The following is a 7168-nucleotide window of genomic DNA, read 5'->3' on the forward strand; positions in this document are numbered from 1 at the left end:
CATTCACAAAATCTGTGAGCTCTCAGAAGTTCTCTTGGTGTAGAGAAACAATGGGCATTGCAAGGCTGAATAAATTACTAAGCTCTCTTGTGCCCCCCTGTGGAAAGAAAACAACAAGTGGGAGAATTTTGGGTTGTGTTATATTCTTTCCACGACTAGCCCACGTAGTTAACTAGGGAGTTAGAGGGCGGGTGGAGGCCACCCCCTTCGTTGTGATGACTGTATAGCAGGGGGATCACAAGGGGTTTGAGGGGTGCAGGTAGCCCCCCTCTATGGGTCCGGGGCAGCGCCCTGGAAAATTTTGATTTTGGACCCTATATTAGGTTGGGCAGACCTACCGATGGTTTTGTGCATGATTTTTGCACATGGTTTTGGACGCGATGGTTTTCGGTCCATGGATTTGGACATGATGGTTTTCGATCCACGGTATTGGATGCTTCGGCATGTATAAATATTTATTGTAAGCATTGAAAGGAACATAATGAAAAATCAAGCTGGTAGTCCCAGTTTTGGGATCCCGAGGAAAATATCTATGTATATGTGTTTTATGTGTTATGCTCTCGCATTGTCTATTTTATGTGTTTTAGAATTCGTACACAGGTAATTTCTATACGGGGTTAAAACCTACATTATGGAGGCTCCTCCTCCTATAAATACCTCCTCCATGGCTAAGATAAGTTAGCTTCATAGTTCAAGAGTTCAATAGTAAAAGTAGAGAGTTTTGCTCGAGTGTGGAAGTAGCCTCTTATGTAACTTAGCTTGGGATAGTTTTGAGTGGAGTTGGCTTGATTGTGAGAGTGTTATAGCATCAACCTTTTAGGTAGGAGAGAGATTTATTCGTCCTTTTGGGAGATAGTTCATGAGTGAATGCTTGCAGAGACATGCTGATAGGACCCTTCAAGGAGACTTACGATGTCAAGGCTTGGTTGTAAGTTTTACTTCAGTTTATATTAATACAAATCAACAGTTTATTTCCTATATCTTATGTCGAATTGCATATTGATAGCTTGAAGCTCCTTGACCCTTTAAGTAGATCATTTTTGTCATATTCTATTATGTTCATTGTCATTCTATGTATGTTGTTTTCAAGTACAAAGTGATTAGAATAACGAGAGCTCTAGACCCACTATGTATTCTATGTATGTATGTATGTTGTGACTAGACCCACTCTAGGGCTGGAGGGGTTGCCTCTATCCATGGAGGGAACTTGACTGCCTCACATTTGTCACATGAAAACATAACAACGCAAGCAGAAGCCTTGGAAATTGTAATGAGGCAGGACACCTCACCTATACAAGATACAAAACTTGGAGTGTAACAAATTTGCTCACAATTGGAAATCCTACACTTGGAATTATAGAGCCTGAAGAAAGGAAAGGAAGCCCAAATAGAGGTGTGTGCTGAAGTCTGGTGCTTGAAGTGCAAGATCCATGGGCACGATAAGGACCATTTCCTAGTTCATAAGAACTAGCTTATTGGGGGAGGGCCTGTTCCCCTGAAACCAGAGAATAATGTTGGGCCGAGCTCGGGAGTTGTGCCATGGTGCCCTATCTATCAGGTTACAGGACAACATGCGATTGATAATTTCAATTTACTACAAAAGTTTGTACAGACCCCTCAGTAGTTATTTTGCAATTTTTTTAATATTTAGGTCATGTCGTATGCCATTGTAGGAGTTATGAGTTGATGATGGATATCTCCCCCACCTACCGAATGCAAGTAGAAAACCAACCTCAGGATCAGGGCATAGGAGCAGCGCGTCGAGGATTCCAAAGTCAAGGACTAGGAAGAGAGGGCGGAACTAGTCGAGGATGTGGGTAGATAATTTGCTATAACTGTGGTGAAGCGGGACACTTTGCACAAGATTACACAAACCCCATGCATCCATCATGTCAGTATTGTCGACAATTTTACCATGTCATAGAGGAATGTCCAATCCTTATGGAAAAAATGCAAGAGAAGAAGACGCAACCCCATCAGCCTACGCAAAACATCTAGATGATGAGGGCAGAGCCCCATGAAGAAGATCAGAGCATAAATATGGTAACAAGAAGTGGTATGGCCACTGGTGTAGATAAGGGCAAGCAGCCTGAGGTTGACAGGTGGGTGCGCAAGGCTGATGAGAAGGAAATATAATTTCACCTTAATCACACTAAAGAGACCTTCATGGAAGCAAAAAAGAACTTCGTTGAGGACTCCACCTCAAAAATCTAGGAGAAAATGCCAGAAACTAGTACAACACAAGAGGTAGATCCTTTGGTATTAGCTACTTTTCTAAGGACCTGTATGAAGTTACTGCACAATAAGAAAGCAGTAAAAGGGCTGCAAGAGTTAATCGACAAGTGTGCAAGTAAAGAAAATACCCTTGCTGAATAATGCACCGTGAGAAAAATTGGTAAACATAAGAAGCGAACGAGGCGCGAGATGAGGTTGACTGCACAAATCAGAGAATTTGAAATGGACCAGGTAATATTGGATCTGGGATCTGATGCAAATGTCCTACCTAAGTAGATGTCGGAAAGGATGGGGAGACCTGCACTGCATTGGTCTCCTATTCATTGGTGCATGGAAAATCAACAGAAGATTATTTTGATGGGGCGCTTATATGGTGTAATGATAGACATTGAAGGTGTAAGCACACTGTCTGACTTTGAGGTCATTGAGATAGTGGATGGCAGTAACATGTACCCTACGCTACTAGGAATTGACTAGGATTTTGATATGGGCATGGTAACCAACTTGAAGAAGCGGAGAATGAAATTTGAAAGGAAGTCACTCAGGGTTGTAGTACCACTAGACCCTGTTGAACGAGTGCGTTATACTAAACCTGTTCACGACTTTGTGGAAGAAGATGATGACTCAGATTAGATATACAAGATCATAGCATGAAATGAAGATTGGATCAATCTTATGGCTGAGGGATGAATTGCACGGGATAGGGATAGTTCCTGCACCTCAAACTCGGATGAAGAGCTTGAAAAATAGCACAATCAATTGCATTAAATATCTACGCTCTGTTACAATATAATGACCAAGTCACTACGGTGTGTCTCAACTAAGGTAAGGAAGCTTCTACATTATGATGTGTTGGGCATGGGATCCCCCCAAGGCAAGTTTTGGGGCTTAAAGCCCAAGTTTGACTAAGTCTATTGTAAAGACTCCGCGATTTGTGGGCGCAGAGCACGAAGTTGTAATAGAGTCATAGGGTTGTCTGCCCCTAATTTTTTAAATGTAGTTTCGGTTTGAGAGATCTACCCATGGTCCACAGACCATGGGATTGTATAAATAGAGCAAGGCTCTAAGTGTAAAGGAACATTTGAAAATAGGATAGAAGGAAATCAATCCATGAAGCATTGAATAGAAGTGTAGAGTTGTGTCTTTGGGTGGTAGAGTTGGAGAAGGCTCTGCAGCTGAGTGTGCAGAGGCCTAGTAGTCTGCAACTGAGTGCACAGACCTCTCTAGCTGAGTGCACAAGGAAGGTTGAGTCTGTAATGGTTGGAAGCATTAATAAAGAGAATTTTTACCATATTTATATGTATCTTTTCCTATTTTATGCAATGAATTATATTGGATATGAATTGCAAGTTTACTGTTTATTTACTGCGCGAACTTATATAAATGTGTTGAGTAAGTGAATATAATATAAGGTATATGTTTATGTGAAGATAACTAACTGTTATAAGAATATAAGTAAGATCCACGGTGTGACTTGGGGAAATAGTGCAGATCACTGCTCCAGCAACACAAAAGCCCCACAGCCCCTGGTTAGGGCTGCGGGAAGGGGAATATAATAGGGCGCAAAGGGCACGCAGGTCAGGGAAGTGCATGAAGTAACATGCATGAAGGTATTCAAAGTTTGACTAAATAAATCCCTCAGACATCTTAAGGGTGCAGAAACCTGGTTCCAGCATCCCCCCATACTACTTCGAGTGAGACCTGAGTCCACGCTCCACGAACTGTTGCCGAAAGGGCCAGTAGTACAAGGATTTGTTTGGCTAATTAACTCTGAACTTGGGTCAAGCCCCAACAAGCCAACAAACCAAGCCAATAGAATTGATTCAACCTGAATGGGCTACTCAGCTGAGCTACGCACTGGAGTGTTATAATGTAAATACTGAAGAAGACGACAAGGATCCGCGAAAAGTTAACATTCCAGAAACTGAAGGCCATCGCAAGGTTCAAGGACAACTGATTGAAGACCCTAACATAATTGCACTGGTAAAGACAAAGCAGGTAAACATTGGTATGGAAGCCAAACCTAAGTATGCAATGCTCAACGACTATTGGGATGATGTGACGGTACATAAGGTCGCTGATTTACTCCGCGAATACCAGGACCTATTCCCGACCAAGATCACGGACTCAAAAGGAACCATCGGAAATTTAGGAATGATGTGGATCACATTAAATCCTGACGTGAAGCCAGTTAAGCAGAGGCCTTACTGCTTGAATCCAAAATACAAGGAGAAGGTCTGCATAGAACCAGACAAAATACTTGTAGTCAGAATCATTGAGCTGATGGAAGAATCTAATTGGGTAAGCCCTATGGTGGTGCAGGAAAAGAAGCAGAAGGGTGAGATAAGAATATGAGTGGACCTTAGAAAATTGAATGATGCATGTGTGCATGACCCATTCCCAACCCCGTTCACAGATGAAGTATTGGAAAATGTTGGAGCAGGAAGCATATTCTTTCACTGACGGATTCTCAAGGTACCACCAAATCAAAATCACACTGGAAGATAGGAGTAAGACAACATTCACAATTGAGTGGGGTTGCTTTCAATACACTATTATGTCGTTTGGATTGAAGAATGTGCCGGCAAACTTTTCGCGCATAGTTGTTGCAGCATTCAAGGAATATATCCATAAGTTCCTAGAGGTTTATCTAGATGATTGAACTGTATTTTGATTGGTTAAGCACCATGCAGCAAGCCTACACTTGATGTTGGATACCTTTCGAAGACACCAAATCATGTTGAACCTCAAGAAGTGTATGTTCTTCATTCCTTTTGGGAACCTGTTGGGACATGTGGTTTGCAAACTGGGATTGATGGTAGACCCCATGAAAATTGTGGTGATTCTGAATTTGGAAGCACCGTGAAGTTTCAAACAGCTACGTGTTACCCTGGGACATATAGGGTACTACAGGAAGTTCATCAAAAGCTATTCCCAGATCACCGCGCTGATGGAGAATCTATTGAAGAAAGATGTCACATTCTGTTGGAACGATGACTGCAAGAAAATCCTGGATGTACTAAAAGAAAAAATGGCCTCTACACCGATCTTGGTCTTCCCGAAATGGCACGAGGAGTTTCATGTCCATGTGGATGTGTCGTGTATAGTGCTGGGAGCAGTACTAACACAGGAGGGGGGAGAGGGCTTGGATCACCCTATTGCGTTCATGAGTCACAGGTTGTCTAAAAGAGAAAAGAACTATTCCACAACTGAACATGAGGGATTGGCTATGGTGTACGTGCTCCAAAAATTTTGGCACTATTTGCTAGGGGGACACTTCAAGATGTATACAGATCATTCCGCACTTAAATACTTGGTAAACAAGGTTGTGTTGGGGGGGCACATATGCATGTGGCTTTTATTGTTCCAATAATATGATTTTGAGGTAGTTGTGAAGCCTAGACGCCTGAACGCGGGACTGGATCACTTGTCATGCATTGAGACAAGAGAGGAACCTACTAGTCTGGAGGAAGGATTACCTGACGCACAGATCTTTGTTGTGAACGTAGCGGATGGACACTTTGAAGACATAATCCACTTTCTCATGACTGGAACTACGTCGAAAGACTCCATCTCGCAAAAGAAGGAACTGGTGGTGCGTGCAGCAGATTTTTCTATCATCGTGGGGCACCTATATAAGATGGGAAATGATGAGATACTGCGAAGGTATGTACCTGAATTTGAATGAATTCATATCCTCACAAATGCACATGGGGGTGCTACAAGAGGACACTATGAAGGGTGAGCAACCGCACAATAGATTCTTCGCATAGGGTTGTGGTGGCCAACCCTTCATCAGGATTCAAAAGCACATTGCAAGGCCTATGGTGTATGTCAAAGAATAGGTAAACCATCGCGGAGGGACGAGATGCCTTTGAATCTGCAATGAAACTACATCCCTTTGAAAAGTGGGCAATCGACTTTGTCATACCCATCAAACCTCAGGGAAAGATGAGCATGAGATACATCATCACTGCGACAGAGTACCTGACTCGTTGGGCAGAAGCGCAGTCGGTAAAAGATTGCAGGACCGCCACAACCATGAAGTTTTTGTTTGAACATGTATTGATATGATTTGGATGTCTGAAGATCTTGATGAGCAATCGTGGTACACATTTCTTGTATGAAACAATCAACGTGCTACAGAGAGTTTCAGGTGTATCATCAGAAAGGCACACAATATCACCCACAAGCCAATGGGACAGTAGAAGCATTTAACAAAATATTGGAGACTGTGCTAACCGAAGTATGCAATGCACAACGAAGTGATTGGGACCTGCACGTACCTGCAGTATTATGGGCTTATAGGACAACCTGCAAGAAACTGATGGGACAGATGCCTTTCTGGTTGGTCTATGGCGTGGAAGTCATAATGCCAATGGAGTATATTGTGCCTATTCTACACATAGCAGCACCCCCAGGTATGACAGACTACAGAGACCTATAGGAGAGGCTCATGTAGTTGGAGGAACTAAAAGAGGAACAATTTTTTGCTAGATTCTATCAGCAAAGACAAAATCAGCGTGAAAAGGCCTAGCACGATCGACATATTAAGTTGTGCACCTTAAAGGTAAATGATCTGGTGTTACTATATGACAGTAAGTTTGATAAATTCCTGGGGAAGTTAAAAATGCATTGGTTGGGGCTGCATATTGTTAAGGAGGTGATAGACAGAGGCGTGGTGCAGCTAGTAAAGCTAAATGGAGAACCTTTCCCAGGCAAAGTGAATGGCAGTCGATTGAAGCCATACACGGGTGGCCCGGCTATCTAATTAGCTGATAGAAGCACAATCTTTGCGCTCTAGGTAGCTAAAAGAAGGTGTGGGACTATAAGAAGATGTAGGGGATGCAGGAATAGATACAAGGGAGAAGTTCTGACACCGCGGTCTCGGGACAACACATACAAGAGATACAACAAGCAGCCGCTCAGTGCA

Source organism: Pinus tabuliformis, chromosome 8 (genome assembly GCF_031772625.1).
Source record: "Pinus tabuliformis cultivar Carrire ecotype Pingquan chromosome 8, CPIR1, whole genome shotgun sequence".
Classification (NCBI taxonomy): domain Eukaryota; kingdom Viridiplantae; phylum Streptophyta; class Pinopsida; order Pinales; family Pinaceae; genus Pinus; species Pinus tabuliformis.